Source organism: Oryctolagus cuniculus, chromosome 14 (genome assembly GCF_051225735.1).
Source record: "Oryctolagus cuniculus isolate XC-2025 breed Fujian yellow rabbit chromosome 14, ASM5122573v1, whole genome shotgun sequence".
NCBI lineage: Eukaryota > Metazoa > Chordata > Mammalia > Lagomorpha > Leporidae > Oryctolagus > Oryctolagus cuniculus.
The window spans coordinates 96,490,620-96,508,038 of NC_142880.1; the positions used below are offsets into that span (position 1 = coordinate 96,490,620).

At 58.1% G+C, this 17,419-nt stretch overlaps 1 long non-coding RNA gene across 3 annotated transcripts; it reads left to right on the plus strand.

The window, feature by feature from the left end:
* Positions 1 to 11,051: 11,051 nt before the first annotated feature.
* LOC149122446 (uncharacterized) lies at positions 11,052 to 13,305 on the plus strand. 3 transcript variants are annotated; one of them, XR_016220306.1, is made up of 4 exons: positions 11,052 to 11,176; positions 11,422 to 11,500; positions 12,326 to 12,467; positions 12,544 to 13,305. It is a non-coding gene; the product is annotated as an uncharacterized LOC149122446 (long non-coding RNA). The 3 variants fall into 3 exon arrangements; XR_016220305.1 differs by lacking the exon at positions 11,052 to 11,176 and having other exon boundaries at positions 11,198 to 11,500; positions 12,544 to 12,585; positions 12,713 to 13,305; XR_016220304.1 differs by lacking the exon at positions 11,052 to 11,176 and having other exon boundaries at positions 11,203 to 11,500.
* Positions 13,306 to 17,419: the final 4,114 nt, after the last annotated feature.

Sequence of the window (17,419 nt, forward strand, 5' to 3'; positions counted from 1 at the left end):
GCAGAAACCCGCAGAGCGGCGAGAACGCTTGCGGCTATCGGCAAAGCCGGCGCACCTGCCCACTGCCCACCTGCCGGCCGGCGGCGCCCCTGCCTCTCCCGAGCCCCTCGCGCTCCGCCCACGCCCCCTCCTGTGAGGCTGGACGCTGCCTGAGAAAGGACCAGAACACGCAGGCGTGTTACAACGCCTGCATCGCTGTGTTCCGCTTCTGGGTCAGAGCGGGCCGGCAACACCGCACGCGGCATCCACGAGAACATGGACACTGGCACTGGCGCAGGGGCCTGCGTGGCACAGAGCCGGGCTGGTCTTCACTCACTGGGGACGACGCCCATCCAGGCGCGAGCCGGGCTCCTCGGGCACCGGGCGCGTCCCCTCCCGCTGAACGCCTTGTTCCTAAAGGGAGGGTGAGGGTCCGCCAGCCAGGGCCATGCACCGCAGGGGCCCGGAACGTTCTCTAGGGAGGTGAGGGCCACGCACCCCAGCAGGGCTGCCTCTGCCACACTCACTTCTGCACCAGGCCAATTCCAGGGAGCCTTCTTGTCACAAGCGTAATTTTTTGTCTGTGCCTTAAAAGCAGTAGTTGGTTGAATCCAGACGTTTTCAGCAATAGGAATAAAACCATGTGGGAAATGTCTGATATTCTCTAAATATCAATGAGTAATTGTTCAATTCACTTTTTATTTCAAGACATCAAAAGTTACAAGATTAATTTATGTTGTTCATCCCGTGAGAAATTGTCCAATTTACAAGGAACGCGCGTACATAAGCCCAGTGCAGCGCTTCCGCGGCCCACACCTGAGCCTCTCGGGGCGCCGGAAGCCACGGTGAAGCACGGGAGGCCCCCACAGTGGGTGGAGAACCCCCGTTTACAGCGCGCGCCAGTCTGAGCTACAACTCCTCAGCTCTGCTCCGCGAGGACGTCTGATAGCAAACCCACGTCCGCGTCAGGAGCCGACAGGGCCCACCCGGCTGAAGGAGGAGATTCTGTGAACGGCATGTCTTTCAAACGCCGCTGAATACCACCCACGTTTGAAAGAATGGAGAATGATAATTTAAAAGAAAAAAAAAAACAGTGTGCGTTCCAGGCAAGTGTGAAGCTGTGCGCCCACCGCTGTCTCCCCAGGGACGGGAAGGCCGAGTCCGGCCTGCTCAGGGTCCTGGGCAGGGAGGAACAGTAGGAGACCCCAGGCTGGGGGTCCACTGGGAGATGTGCCGTCCAGGGCAGGAAGGACTCTCTCAGGCCAGCAGGGGAGAGGGCTGGAGGGCAGGGCTGGGCCCTGGTCACAGGGCCACCCAGCCCTGGACATCAGCACAGCCATGGGGCAGGGAAGAGTAAGGAGAGGGGACAGGTATGAGTAGGGAGAGCGGGGTCCAGGTAGACACCTGTAGCTGGCCAGCCTGCATCTCAGTGCATCAGCACAGGTGCTCCTGGAATGGGCAGGGCAGAGGGGAAGCGGAGGGAGACGACAGGTATTCAGTCCAGAGCCGCAGGTGGGGCAACGAGCGAAGCTATGGACACCAACTCAGGTGTAGACTCAGCTCAGGTGTGGACTCAGCTCAGGTGTGGACTCAGCTCAGTGTAGACTCAGCTCAGGTGTAGACTCAGCTCAGGTGTAGACGCAGCTCAGGTGTGGACTCAGCTCAGGTATGGACTCAGCTCAGGTGTAGACTCAGCTCAGGTGTAGACTCAGCTCAGGTGTGGACTCAGCTCAGTGTAGACTCAGCTCAGTGTAGACTCAGCTCAGGTGTGGACTCAGCTCAGGTGTGGACTCAGCTCAGGTGTAGACTCAGCTCAGGTGTGGACTCAGCTCAGTGTAGACTCAGCTCAGGTGTGGACTCAGCTCAGGTGTGGACTCAGCTCAGTGTAGACTCAGCTCAGGTGTGGGCTCAGCTCAGTGTAGACTCAGCTCAGGTGTGGACTCAGCTCAGTGTAGACTCAGCTCAGGTGTGGACTCAGCTCAGGTGTAGACTCAGCTCAGTGTAGACTCAGCTCAGGTGTGGGCTCAGCTCAGTGTAGACTCAGCTCAGGTGTAGACTCAGCTCAGGTGTGGACTCAGCTCAGTGTAGACTCAGCTCAGGTGTAGACTCAGCTCAGGTGTGGACTCAGCTCAGGTGTAGACTCAGCTCAGGTGTGGACTCAGCTCAGGTGTGGACTCAGCTCAGTGTAGACTCAGCTCAGGTGTAGACTCAGCTCAGGTGTGGACTCAGCTCAGGTGTGGACTCAGCTCAGTGTAGACTCAGCTCAGGTGTGGACTCAGCTCAGTGTAGACTCAGCTCAGGTGTGGACTCAGCTCAGGTGTGGACTCAGCTCAGGTGTAGACTCAGCTCAGGTGTGGACTCAGCTCAGTGTAGACTCAGCTCAGGTGTAGACTCAGCTCAGGTGTGGACTCAGCTCAGGTGTAGACTCAGCTCAGGTGTGGACTCAGCTCAGTGTAGACTCAGCTCAGGTGTGGACTCAGCTCAGGTGTGGACTCAGCTCAGTGTAGACTCAGCTCAGGTGTAGACTCAGCTCAGGTGTGGACTCAGCTCAGTGTAGACTCAGCTCAGTGTAGACTCAGCTCAGGTGTAGACTCAGCTCAGGTGTGGACTCAGCTCAGGTGTGGGCTCAGCTCAGTGTAGACTCAGCTCAGGTGTGGACTCAGCTCAGTGTAGACTCAGCTCAGGTGTGGACTCAGCTCAGGTGTGGACTCAGCTCAGTGTAGACTCAGCTCAGGTGTGGGCTCAGCTCAGTGTAGACTCAGCTCAGGTGTGGACTCAGCTCAGTGTAGACTCAGCTCAGGTGTGGGCTCAGCTCAGTGTAGACTCAGCTCAGTGTAGACTCAGCTCAGGTGTGGACTCAGCTCAGTGTAGACTCAGCTCAGGTGTAGACTCAGCTCAGGTGTGGACTCAGCTCAGGTGTAGACTCAGCTCAGTGGGGGCTCGATTACGGCCGGGGCCGGGGCCGGGGCCTGTGCCGGGGCTGGGGCTGGGGCTGGGACTAGGGTTGGTCCCTCGTTGTCCTGGTCCCAGTGCTGTCTGTTGTCTGTCATTTGTCTTCTGTGTAACTGGCTGTCATATTTATCCCACCTCATCTACTTATCGTATCCCTCTCCATATGTCATCTCGTTATCTATCTTCTGTACAAATACGCATGTATACCAGAAGCATCTGTCTGTCCATCTATGTATCATCAGCTCTCTCCACCCGTCTATCATCTGTCTACTGCCTACCATCTGCACCTACCCATCCACGCACCATCTACCTGCATCTCTATAATCTGGCTACGCAGCCGTCAGTTATCTACCCATCCACCTATCCATCAGAAACCTGTGTATATATGTCTGCCATCTATCATCCATCGCCTGTGTATCTATGTGCGTCTATGGTCTGTATGTGTATCCACATATCTGTAGTCCATCCGTCTATCTATCTGTCTATCATCCATCTGTCTGTAGTCTGTCATCTGTCTCTCTGTCTACCATCCATCCATCATATACCTGTCTGTCTGTAATCCATCATCTATCATCTATCTACCATGCATCCATCATCTATCATGCATCTGTCTGTAGTCTATCATCTGTCTGCCATCCATCTGTCTGTAATCTATCATCCATCTGTAGTCTATCATCTTTCTGTCCATCTACCATCCATCCATCGTATATCTGTCTGTGATCTATCATCTATCATCTATCATCTATCATGCATCTGTCATAGTATCATGTATCATTTATCTACCATCTATCCATCATCTGTCTATCATCTATCCATCTATCATCCATCTATCTATCATCCACCCATCATCTGTCTGTCTGTTGTCTATCATCTGTCTATCATCCGTCTATCATCCATCTATCATCTATCTGTCTATCATCCATCTGTCTGTAGTCTATCATCCATCTATCATCCATCTGTCTGTCATCCATCTGTCTGTAGTCTATCATCTATCTATCATCCATCCGTCTATCATCCATCCATCTATCATCCATCTATCTCTCATCCATCCATCATCTGTCTGTCTGTAGTCTATCATCCATCTGTCTGTAGTCTACCATCTATCCATCATCTGTCTATCATCTGTCTACCATCCATCTGTCCATCATCCATCCGTCTATCATCCCTCTATCTCTCATCCATCCATCATCTGTCTGTCTGTAGTCTATCATCCATCTGTCTGTAGTCTACCATCTATCCATCATCTGTCTATCATCTGTCTACCATCCATCTGTCTATCATCCATCCGTCTGTAGTCTACCATCTATCCATCATCTGTCTATCATCTGTCTACCATCCATCTGTCTATCATCCATCCGTCTGTAGTCTACCATCTATCCATCATCTGTCTATCATCTGTCTACCATCCATCTGTCTATCATCCATCCGTCTGTAGTCTACCATCTATCCATCATCTGTCTATCATCTGTCTACCATCCATCTGTCTATCATCCATCCGTCTGTAGTCTACCATCTATCCATCATCTGTCTATCATCTGTCCATCATCCATCCGTCTATCATCCATCTGTCATGCATCATCCGCCCATCATCTGTCTGTCACGCACCACCCCTCTGTCTGTGCTCCCAGCTCCACTTCCCACACTGCACCACGACGATTGCACCGAAGTCCACTTCCTTTCCTCATTGCCCTAGGGATTACGACGCAGCTCCACTGTAACGGGTGTGCTTTCCTGTAAAATGTTGAAATCTTCCAGCGTCACACTTCCTGTCTGAAGCGTCTCACAACTCTGCACAAGCAGCAGCAGGGCCGGCAGAAGGGACCCGAATGGCTGCCGCTGCTCTGCCTCTGACCTCTTTGCAGGTCCTGTCCTGCGGTCTGCCGGGGAAAGCACTCCCAGTGACCGTGCGTCTCGCCCGTGGTCCTGCAAGGGGCGTCACTGGGGGCTGACGGCCTGGTCCCCCACGCCCGAGGCTGCAGGGTGGCGATGGGGAGGCGGGGGCCCTGTTCAGGAGGCGTCCTTGGCTCTGGGGTGGCGTTTTCCTGTCTCCGTGCTGGCTTGCTCGTGTCCTGCCACGCTGGGAGCTGTGGTTTCGCGTTACCACTGCTGGATTCTGTAGCATCCCTTTAAAGAATGCTCTGCCTTCTTTCTTCTCCTCTGCACAGATTTCTTAGAATTGATGTGCTCTTCTGAGAACGTGGCTCGCAGTCAGGTAAGACCCGAGTGGCACACAGCCCAGGGACGGCACCCCCTCCCCGGGTGTCCCCGGCCACACTGCTCACAGATCCAGGCGAACTTGAGAACCCCGCCTCCCGCTGCCTGGTCTTCGCCCCTGGGCAGTAAATCTTTGTTTTTCTTTCTTTGGGCGGGGTCTTGTCCGCTGTGGTGTCTCTGGGTGGCACGCGCCGGTGCACACGCCCTGCTTGGAGTCTCTGGTGTCAGGCTTGGTGTCTGTGTCTGGTTGTGTGAACCCCGAGCACACCTGGCTCCACGCTGCCCGCTCACCCTTCACCCTTGCATCATGGCTGGCTGTTTTTAAAAGAACTTTAAAATTCTTTTCATCTGCTTTGAAAGACGGGGATCCTCTACCCACTGAGTTCACCTCCCACTTCTCCCAGCTGAATGCCTGGAACAGCTGGGGCTGGACCAGGACAAAGCCAGGAGCCAGGGACTCAATCCTCGTCTCCCAGTGGGTGGCAGGGACCCAAGGGCTTGAGCCATCACCTGCCGCCTCCCAGGGTGCACAGCAGCGGGACAGGCCCTGGGACGCGGGACACGGGGACCCAGGCAGGGACTCGAGCTGCGGTGCCAGCCGCTGCCCGTCACGTTCAGTCTTAATAATCTTGCGGCTCCATCGCACTTCCTGGGTCCTTTCTGAAAATCCGTCACCAGGGTGTGTGCACACTAACCGCAGCCCTGGTTCACTCTGAACGTCTCTGTGGCCACCGAGGGAGGTCAGTCTAATGGCGACATCTGTTTCTGGACGTCCGACTTGGCTCTTTGCCAGCTGGCCACACGGGCTTGACGTCTGCTCCCTCGGTCTCACCGTGGGCTCCGCCTCACCCCTGCTTCTCTCCCCAGGGCCTCCTCTCCTTTCAGGAGTGGACTCCGGCCATCCCTCCCCCCTCCCGGCCCAGCCAGGGGGTGGCAGCCCCTTCCGCAGCTTCCAGGCTGGCCGGTGTCATCAGAGTGTCTGGGAGGCCCCAGGGGAGCAGGGGCACTCGATTTCGTGGGCATCCAGGCTGGCAGGTGGCTAAGGGAGCGCACAGCCTCCCCAAAAGCCCTGGCTCAGGAGGCACTGCTCGGCCCCCTCCCTCGCACCTCATGGGCCACGCTCCTGATGCACCCATGTGGCCTCGTGGGCCCCCCGGGCGTGGGCGGATGCCCCCCAAGCCCCAGCTGTCCTGCTGCCTTTGCAAGCGGCTGGGCACAGAGGTGGTCTGGTGGCCACTCCCCGTGCACTCCTGCAGGGAGCCGCAGACGCATTGGCCGGTGCGGTGGACAACCCCGTGGACAGCCCCGGAGGGCGCGTGGCCCAGCTCGGCAAGGGTGATTTCTCCACATGGTGATTGGAAACCAGGCGGAAAGGCCAGGTCCACGCCTCTCCTTCTCTGCCTCGAGGCGCTGGGCTCTCCGGCCTCGTCCAGTTTGTGTCCACTCTGGCCGCCCTGGGCCGCCTGGCCTCCCGCTCGCGGCTGTTTTCCTAACCAACGACTGCGACATCCTTCAACTAAGAAGTAACTTAAAATTGTCGTGGAAACGGGCTTCAGCCTACCTCAGTCTTTCACCTGAGATGAGTTGAGGATTTAGACTCCCGGATACTAGCTATATACGTTGTCAATATAATAACGCACTGCAATCAGAAACTACCAGGAAGGCTAAAACGACGACAGAAAGGTGAAGCAAAGCACGTGCGTGGTTTGGAATCTGACGGAGAAAGACGGCGGCGATTCCGATCTGCAGAGCACACCCGAGGCCGGGCGGAGCCGGGTGAACTCTGCAAACCCAGCGGGGAGGGCGGCGGGCGGAGCCGGGTGAACTCTGCAAACCCAGCGGGGAGGGCGGCGGGGTGGGCGTCGCTCTGCCTTTCTCTTCGCGGCTCCCGGAACAAGCAAATTTCTCGCCATGTCCCATCCGATCTGAGTCCGTCGCTAGTGAAAAGATGGCTAAATCGGCCCTCGCTCGGTAGTGGACGACCTCACGGCTCGTTTCTGTGAGGTGCGGAGGGCGCGGCCAGGCTGCTGAGCGGCAGGTGCCTCAGAGCCCGAGCCGGGAGCGCTGTCTCCCCGGGGACGTCCGCGGGCACTCGGCGGTCGCCGTCGGCAGCACGGCCCTCGGCCCCTCGCGCTGCTCAGCTGCGCGTCCTCTCTTGCCCAGGCTGCTGAAGTCGCTTTGCTAACGTCACGGTCTGACCGCAGGTGGGAAATTCCAACACGCAGCGTGGTCGACGCAGAACGGCGTTGGTGCGAGTTCTGTGCCGGGCAGGGGTTTATCCCAGCTGAGCTCTGCGGGCACACGTGTCAGCTGTCGGCTTCGCCAGGTCACTAGGGCGCCTCCACGGAGATGCCTGGGTCTGGGCTCAGCCTCGGATGGCAGAGCTCTGTCCCTGCTCCATCTGACCAGGGGCGGGGGCTGCAGATGGACGCTGTGAGGGGACAGGGGCTCAGGTGGACGCTGTGAGGGGACAGGGGCTCAGGTGGACGCTGTGAGGGGACAGGGGCTCAGGTGGACGCTGTGAGGGGACAGGGGCTGCAGGTGGACGCTGTGAGGGGACAGGGGCTGCAGGTGGACGCTGTGAGGGGACAGGGGCTGCAGATGGACACTGTGAGGGGACAGGGGTTGCAGGTGGACACTCTGAGGGGACAGGGGCTCAGGTGGACGCTGGGGAGGGTAGGGGGCTGGAGGCCCCTGTGGGACACCCCCATGCCAGGCTGCCCCCATGGTTGGAGCTGGGACAGTGTCTTGGAATCGTCACCTCTCACGCGTAAAGGACTTGTGTTGCGATATTAGCTATGCGTTAAGGTCAGAACTTGACTCCTGTCTCACAACGACCATGCGAAGGTCCGCTGGCATTAATTTCCTGTCTGACAACTGATTAACGGCATTGCATTTACAATTTCGACCACTTCTGAGAGGACAGTTCAGTGGCATCATCAGTCCACCGTGGGGGCACCCAGCAGGGGAGGGGCGGGGCCATGGCGGCCGCCCCCAACCCCTTCCCGGGGCCCGCCAGGGGGCTCTGCAGCCCTGGCGTCCTGGGCGAGTTCTGTGAGCAGACGGTACCGGTTCTGGAGACTCCCGTGGTGCTGGCCCCTGGGAGGGGCTTCTGAGCGTGTGGCGGCGCCAGAGGCCACTCGGGGTCAGCACCGCGTCCGCCCTCGGGTTCTGCCTGGGCGCACTGTAAACCGGCCGTGGGCTGCGGTTACCACCCTCACCCACGTCACCCACGTCACCCACAGCACAGGCGTCTGAACAGATGGCGACACCCCTTCAGGGGACCACGCCTGCACCTGAACCCGAGCCCCCGCCCGCTCCCAGCTGTGCCTGCGGGTGCTGGGCGCTGTCTGGGGTCTCCGCTTCCGCGTCTGAGAAACTCCTCATTCCCTTTGATTCCCTGATGACTGTATTAAATGCCATCCCATGTCATCTGGGTCAAGTCCACACTTGCTAGTTTCACGTGGGCAGCACCGGGTCCACCAGGCCAGGCCGGCAGCCCCCCCAGGAGCTCACCTGCAGTTCTGCTCCGCGGTGGCTCCCACGTGCCCGCCCCCCGCGCCCGGCTCCCACACGCCCGCCTGGAGGTCCTGAGGAGGCCTTGGCTCTGTCCCTGGTTTTCTAAACGGGACAATAATTACGCACTGCTCTGTGTGCAGCCTCCTCACTCGGCTGACACTCCAGATGCATCCGTGCTGCCGGTCTCCCCTTGGTGCCACCAGCGCCACTCCATCCAAGGGCTGCACCCGCCAGGCGGGGCCCCCCGCATGCTGGTGCGGGCCGCCGACTCCGGCCCTCAGCGCCGGGGAGAAGCTGTGTGGACGTCGGTGTTCTGTCTCTGCTGGGGCGTGTGTGCTCCATTCTGCTGGGTGCGGGCAGGGGCAGGAGGCTGAGCCAGGAGGGCTCCTGTCCTGGACGCTTTAGAAATGACTTGCACAGCAGCGTAACGGGTTAGGCAATTTTTAACACAAACATGAGGTGGCCAAACGCAGCTGAAAGGTCCCTGATGGCATGGCCACGCCCCTCCTGCTGCCACGGCCGCTCTGTCCCAGGGCACCCAGGGGCTCTGGAAAGATCCATCCGAGTCTTCCAGTTCCCTCGTCCCAGCACCACCAGGAGTAAGAGCTGACTCCACTCGATGGCTCCTTCAGTTAAGGCATGCTTGCGTGTCACAGGAGATAAAATAAGAACTATGCCTCAGCACTTCCGGGACAATTCAGCTGAGTCATAGAAAACAAAGATAATCAGCCTGAAAATTCAACAGAAGCGCAACGCGTGAGATGGAGAGCAAAGCGTGGGACGAGACGTGCAGAGGCCGGGCACGACCTGTGGGGACCGGCTCAGCGTCCTGGCTCCCGGCCTCCTGGCCCCCAGCGTCCCGGCTCCCGGCTCGGCCGCCCCCACGGGCACAGGTGCCCCTGCTGCGCCATTGCCTGTCCTCCCAGCGCCTTCTGATGCGGTGCCCGTGACCCTTCCTTGCAAGGCTGGACCGCCGCCGCTCACTCTACAAACACACCCCGGGGCGCCATCTGGGGACACGGCGGTCTGCCGGGCACTTTGCGGGCAGCCAATGGCGGCCTGGCTCTGAGACGGAGGAGGCTAGTGAGAACATTTGGGAGCCACGTTCGGGGTGCGAGGAATGCGTGCAGGAAGCAGCGCAGGGCAGAGCCCTTGGTGGGGACAGGGCACCCCTGTGTGCGCAGAGCACGGCCGTGGGCTCCTCCCGAGTGAGCGAGCTGAACCCACCGGCTGACTTTGTTTGCAAATGTTTTTATGATTTCACAATAAGCCCTTTAATCATTCATAGGCTCAAAAAGTAACAGGAAGGGATGTTGTAACAACAAAGACAAGAAGAGCTTTAGAAGCGGCGACCTCTCCCACTGCCCCCGTCCCTGCCAGCTTCCGGCTGGTCCTCTATCTCAGCCGCTGGGCCCTTGGGTGACACTGCACTGCGGTTCCAACTGGCCTTTCCCTGTGGCCCCTCTTGCGTGGGCTCTCTCGCCCGGCATGCGTGTGCACGTCCTTAACCGGGCTGTGTGGGCTCACGGCGGGAGCCTCCAGAGCTCTGACGCTGGCCCTGCTGCTGACTGCTCCCGGACCGCCGGTGGCTGCTCCTCGCTCACCAGGGTTTGTTTATTTATTTAATTTATTTATTTATTTTTGACAGGCAGAGTGGACAGTGAGAGAGAGAGAGACAGAGAGAAAGGTCTTCCTTTTTGCCGTTGGTTCACCCTCCAATGGCCGGTGCACCACGTTGATCCGAAGGCAGGAGCCAGGTACTCATCCTGGTCTCCCATGGGGTGCAGGGCCCAAGCACTTGGGCCATCCTCCACTGCACTCCCTGGTCACAGCAGAGAGCTGGCCTGGAAGAGGAGCAACCGGGACAGAATCTGGTGCCCCGACCGGGACTAGAACCCGGTGTGCCGGCGCCGCAAGGCGGAGGATTAGCCTAGTGAGCCGCGGCGCCGGCCCTCACCAGGGTTTAATTTAAAGAGCAGACAGGTCAGTTTTTTCTTTCTATCCCACGCCCCCCACATCGGGAGATCTCTGCCTAACTCAAGGCTGCAGGGATCTCCGTGACTGGTGGCCTCGTCTCTGAGTCTGTCACCCACGCGTGTGCGATGTGTGGACCAGAGCGCACCCTCCCCTGGCCAGCGCCCGGGGGCCACAGCACAGCTGCTTCCCCACGGGGCGCACTGCCCCTCCCTCCTCGCGGATGCCGGCTCTGCCCATTCGGCTTCGCCGGTGGCCCCCCCGGGTGCCACCGCTGCGTGGCCATAAGGCAGTGCAGCCCCCGATTTTGGTCTTTACTTTTGAAGCTCTTCCTATGAGGAACAGCCCTTGCAATTTCAAATTAATGCTTGCATACGATTGTCAATGTCCACAAACATAAACCCCCCACCAGTCCCTGGGATGGCTGCAGGCATCAAGCGGAGAAGAGAGAGGAGCAGCGTGCGGTCCCCACGCCTGCGAGCACAGGGCCTCCGCTTGCCCGGGAGTCCGGCCCTGGCACTGTTGGTCCCGCGCTGTTGTAAGTGGTATTTTTACTTTAAGTCCCAATAACTCACTGCGAGAGTCCAGGAAAACACTGGCCCGACGCTTGTCTGTGTTCGCCGGTGCGTTTTTGTCGCCTCTCTGCCTTCCACGGGGTTCCTATCACAGATAATTACACGACCTGAGAGGAAACAGGTTTGCCGCCTCACAATCCACCATCCCTTTGTGTGGTTTTCCTCTCTCTCCGTCACGTTTATGCGCTCGTCTGTCGCACGGCATCAGGCGCATGGTGAATAGGAGCGGAGACGAGAACCCACGCGTGCGCAGGGCTCCCCGCCGAGAGTGCCAGGCACGCTTCTGGGTGAGTTTGGAATGTTTTCATTTCTTATTTTTATTTATTTGAGAGGCAGAGTAACACAAAGAGAGAGGAGAGGCAGAGAGACAGAGAGAGTCTTCCATCCGCTGGTTCACTCCCCAGAGGCCACAACAGCCAGAGCTGGGCTGATCCAAAGCCAGGAGCCTCCTCTGGGTCTCCCACGCGGGTGCAGGGGCTCAAGGACCTGGGCCGTCTCCACTGCTTTCCCAGGCCACGGCAGAGCTGGATCGGAAGTGGAGCAGCTGGGACACAAACCAGGGCCCACAGGGGATGCTGGCGCTGCAGGCGGAGGCCTGGCGACTACACCACAGCGCCGGCCCCTAATACTTCAATTTTTAATTTCAACATGATTATCATGTATTTATTTTGGCAAATGCCCTTTCACAGTTAGAAGATTCCTTCTATTCATCTTTGGCTGGGAGCTTTTTTAATCAGGAATTAATTTTCGTTGGGTTTGAAAAGGCTGAGTTTGCACTGAGAGGTTTCCGGTGTGTCCGTGATGAGTGGCGCCTGGTGGTCCGTGAGGTTCCCGGGCCAAGGCCGCTCGGCCAGCCTGCGGCACCGGCTGTGCGTGGCTGTGTGCAGTGTGCTGCCGCGGCGGCCAGGGCACCCGCACTCCCCGGGACTGCGTCCCTCACCTCCCGTGGGCTCTGTCGGACCAAGCCCCTGCCCCACTCTGCACTTCTCTGAGAATTCTGTGGGCCGCATTTCTCCCGTCCGCGTTTGGTAGAATTTGAACGCAAAGCCAACCAGTCAGGCTCTTCCGTATTGTGGGGGGTTTATTACACTCTGAACAACTGTCCTGGTTAGAGATGACCAGGACATGGCGGTGACCTGTTCCTGGAAGACACGGCTCCGTGCCCGCCCCACATCAGCTGTGAAATGTGGCAGAGTCCTGCGGCAGTCGGCGTCCGTGGCCCCTGCGCTGACACACCTTCCTCAGACCCGGCAGGTGCGTCTCGTCCTTTGCTCCTCTCTGATCCGTCAGCGATTGCCTCGCGCTCTAACGGTTGGATTCTCACTTTCAGACTTTCAGGAAGAACTGAGCGTCCCAGAAGGCTGCGTGGGAGGTCCGTGGCCTTCGTGAGCCGCTGTAGCCCCAGGGTGGTGTCTGTCCTGACAGACAGGACCCGGGTTCCCGGCCAGAGCGGCCCAGCCGGTAAGCGGTCAAGTCCCAGCTGCTCTACTTTCATTCAGCTTCCTGCTGATGCACCTGGAAAAGCCCCGCCGCCCACGTGGGAAACCTGGATGGAGCTCCCGGCTCCCGGCTCCCGGCTCCCGGCTCCCGGCTCCCGGCTCCCGGCTCCTGGCTCCCGGCTCCCGGCTCCCGGCTCCCGACTCCTGGCTCCTGGCTCCCGGCTCCCGGCTCCCAGCTCCCAACTCCCGGCTCCCGGCTCCCGGCTCCTGGCTCCCGGCTCCTGGCTCCCAGCTCCCGGCTCCCGGCTCCTGGCTTCAGCTTGGCCTAGCCCTGGCTGCCACAGCCATTGGAGGAATAAACCAGGCCAGCGCCGTGGCTCACTTGGTTAATCCTCTGCCTGGGGCGCCGGCATCCCATATGGGCGCCGGATTCTGTCCCGGTTGCCCCTCTTCCAGGCCAGCTCTCTGCTGTGGCCAGGGAGTGCAGTGGAGGATGGCCCAGGTGCTTGGGCCCTGCACCCGCATGGGAGACCAGGAGAAGCACCTGGCTCCTGGCTTCGGATCAGCGCATTGTGCCGGCCGTGGCGGTCACTTGGGGGGTGAACCAACGGAGGGAAGACCTTTCTCTTGGTCTCTCTCTCTCTCACTGTCTATAACCTTGTCAAAAAAATGAAATAAAATAAATAAAAAATAAAAAATTTTTTAAAAAGGAGTAAATCAGTAAATAGTCACTCTGCCTTCAAATAAGTAGATAAATCTCATTTTACAAAACAACATTTGGTTTAAGATGCCCACACCCCACATCTGAGGACTCAGCTCCGCTGCCGAGTCCAGCTCCCCGCTGGTGTGGGGGCCCAAGGGCTGGACTGGGAGACGGGATTGCGGTCCCGGCTCCTGGCTGAGGCCTGGTCTCACCCAGCTACGGCAGACACCTGGGGACTGAGCGAGAAGATGGGGACCTCCCGACCCGTCTGTCTCCGCCACTCAGATCAGCTTCCATACAAGAGCTGCAGCCTGAGTTGGTCTGCGTGGCCCTGGAGAGGCAGCAGGGGGCCGCGGCGCACGGGGACCCCCGGGGGAGCCTGCGCGTGGACAGCAGCACCGCATCGGCGCCATCTGCTCTCACTCCCACCTGCACATCTGAGGGTGACTGGCGGTGCTCTGCTGTCGGCTGAGCGGGAACCCTTGGTGGATGACCCAACGTCATGTCCAGCTCCCCTCTCTCTTCCCTGCCCCCACTGAGATGAATGTTTAGGGCCAGTGGCGTAGTGGGTCAAGCTGCCATCTGCAGCACTGGCATCCATATGGGCGCTGGTTCGAGTCCTGGCTGCTCCACTTCCGATCCAGCTCCCTGCTAATGGCCTGGGAAAGCAGTGGAGGAGGGCCCGAGTACTTGGGCCCCTGCACCCACGTGGGAGACCTGGAAGAAGCTCCTGGCTCCTGGCTCCTGGCTCCAGTATTGCAAAGCCCCAGCCATTGCAACATTTGGAACCAGCAGATGGAAGACCTCTCGCTCTCGCTCTCTCCCTCTCTCTCTCTCCCCTCTGTAATTCTTCCAAATAAATAAATAACTCTTTAAAAAAAAATGAGTGTTTGCATCCGGAGCTGCTTCCCAGCACTTCTCTCCTCCCGTGCTCGGTCCCAGATGTGGGAGAGGAATTCCGTGGGGCCTGTCAGGAGCCCCATTACCTCAGAAAAGGGGCGGGCACAACCCATGGTGTGTCCTGCCCGGCCGTTGCCCTGGCCCATGGGTGTGATGCCGGCCGCTTACAACCCAGCTCCCTGCAAATGCACCTGGGAAGGCAGCAGATGGTGGCCCGAGTGTCTGGGCCCCTGCACCCACGTGGGCGACCTGGATGAAGCTCCTGGCTTCAGCCTGGCCCAGCACTGACCACTGCGGCCATCTGGGGGAGTGAACTAGTGGATGGACGCACACACGCTCTCTCTCTACAGCTCTCTGTACTCTGACTTTCAAATAAATAAATAAATCTCTTTTAAAAAAAGAAAGTTTTAATCCTACATTCCCCCAGGGATTTCAGTCTAATTTGCAACGATTGTTAGTCTATTTATAGCTCTTGTGAAGTTAGGGGAATCATCTTCAGGTTTTCCTTTATGTTAAACCAACCAATTTTCTTAAACACCAGTTTCACTGACAAGCTACATAATGAAATTTCCTTAATATCTCAAACAGTGTCTGAAGATCCAATACATACGGGGTTCTTTCACACACGTACACTTCAAAAAGCTTGTTAAAAAATGGAATTTAAAGCTAAGCTTGGGGCAAGTGTCGGGTTTAGCGGGTAAGATGTTAGTTAAGACACCTGCACCCCCGCTCTGGCTCCCAACCCCCACCTCCTGGGAGCGCAGGCTCTGGGAGACAGTGGTGAGGGCTCAAGGAATGCAGTCACCTCCGCCCACGTGAGGACCTGGCTTCGTGTCCGGCGCTGGCTCTGCCCCAGCCCAGCCCCTGCTGCCGCAAGCACGTGGCGTGAGCAGCACGTGGAAACACGTTCTCCCTCGCCCTCCCTTCCTACGTGCGAATGTCTCTCTCTCTCTCTCTCTCTCTCTCTGCCCCGCAGATAAATCCTAAAACTTCTTTTTAAGAATATTTGGACAACCTAAACTTATTTGGGCCTGAAAATGTTTGGAATCTTGCAAATCAGCTGTGGAAATGCACGTTATACCAGACGCTCTGCCTCGTCTTGGAACAATCAGACACCCAACGCTGCAGTTTTCAGAGAAAGTCTTCATGAGTTTATTGAGTGGTGCACTCATACCACAGCGGAGGGGTTAGAACAAATAGCAGAAGTTTAAAATAAAAACCAATTCTGCCATTTGAAGAACAAAATCTTAGTCATTCAAAAGAGAATTAAAACTCCAATTAAAGACTAATCTAAAAAGCAAATGGGAACCTGACACAGGAACATGAACAGGACGTGGCCAAAGCTGAACTCAAGGAAAACGTCAGCATTGAGTGCTTGCTTGACTTACAAGGAAAGAAATGGCTGTGGGCTCCCCGTTAAATCAGCCCAAGCTTTGGCCGGCGCCGCGGCTCACTAGGCTAATCCTCCGCCTGCGGCGCCAGCACTCCGGGTTCTAGTCCCGGTTGGGGGCGCCAGATTCTGTCCCGGTTGCCCCTCTTCCAGTCCAGCTCTCTGCTGTGGCCCAGGAATGCAGTGGAGGGGCTCCTGGGTTCGGATCAGCACAGTGGCCACTGGGGGGTGAACCAACGGCAAAGGAAGACCTTTCTCTCTGCCTCTCTCTCTCACTGTCCACTCTGCCTGTCAAAAAAAAGAAAGAAAGAAAATCAGCCCAAGGTTTTCAGGACTCAGCAGTTCTGCGCTGGACAAGTCACTTTATTCCACGGGGCACCATCCCAGCAGGGGGCAGACACCCAGCAGGGGGCACCATCCCAGCAGGGGGCAGACACCCAGCAGGGGGCACCATCCCAGCAGGGGGCAGACACCCAGCCTGCCGTGTCAGTGCCGACGACACTGCACCCCATGTCCAAGACCCCAGAGTGGAGGCCCGGCTCCGGCTCCGGCTCCGGCTCCCTGCTGCCGCACACCCTGGGAGCAGCAATGAGGCCCCGGGAAGGGAGCTCCCAGCTCCCAGCTCCTGGCTTTGGCTTTGACCTTGGCCCAGCCCCAGCCATTGCAGGCATTTAGGCCATGAACCAGCAGTTGGAAAAAGAGATCTTTCCCTCTGCCTCTCAAATAAATGATAAATAAAAAGTAAATAGAGGGGCCGGTGCTGTGGCGTAGCGGGTGAAGCCGCCACCTGCAGTGCCAGCATCCCATACCGGCACCAATTCAAGTCCCGGCTGCTCCTCTTCCCATCCAGCTCTCTGCTGTGGCCTGGGAAGGCAGTGGAGGACGGGCCAAGCGCTTGGAACTCTGCAACCATGTGGGAGACCTGGAAGAAGCTCCTGGCTCCTGGCTTCATATCAGCACAGCTCCAGCCATTGCAGCCATTTGGGAGTGAACCAGAGGATGGAAGGCCTCTCTCTCTCTCTCTCTCTCTCTCTCTCTCTCTCTGCCTATCCGTAACTCTGACTTTCATATAAATAAATAAATCTTAATTTAAAAAAAAGAGTAAATCGAATCCTACCATGTCCACAGGGTGCCGGAGGTGGCACTGTCTTAACAGCACGGCTGTTGCTCCCTCTGTTCCTTGCTTTTCTGTAGTGAGCTCTGTTCCTCCTCTAAGGCAGCAAACACCCCTGAGGCAGGAACGTGGCAAAGGAGAGCTTTTTCTGGAATTTCCAGAGTGAGTGTCCTTGGGTTTCCCGGCCTGCTCCCGGAGACTGGACCTGGGCTCCCTCCCACAGCCAGAGGCCGGAGCTGGGAGCCCGCTGCTGCCAGGGCCCGGGAGAGGCGCAGGGCCGAGGTTCCTCCCGCCCTCACCCACATCCCCCTGGTCGCTTCTAAGCTGCGCCGTGAGCCCGCGGGGTGGTTTCCCAAACAGAGCAGGTGCTGTCCCCTCAGCCCCAGGCCCGCGTCTCCATGCACTGCGTCTCACTCCGGGGTCCGGTCTGCCTGGCCATCCCGGCCTGGTGAGTTTTCAGGGGACACTTCTCGGCCAGCAAGAACACGGCACCTGTGTGTCTGTGACTTGAAACAACAGCCAAACCATGGGACCACTTCCCTTCATCTGGTCTAACCCCCCACCCCCCACCCAGTTTTTCAGCAAGTGACAAAGTCCAAGTAGCCCCAGTGAGAGTGGGAGCCTCACGGCTGGGGGGGGGGGGGGGGCGGGGGTAGGCTT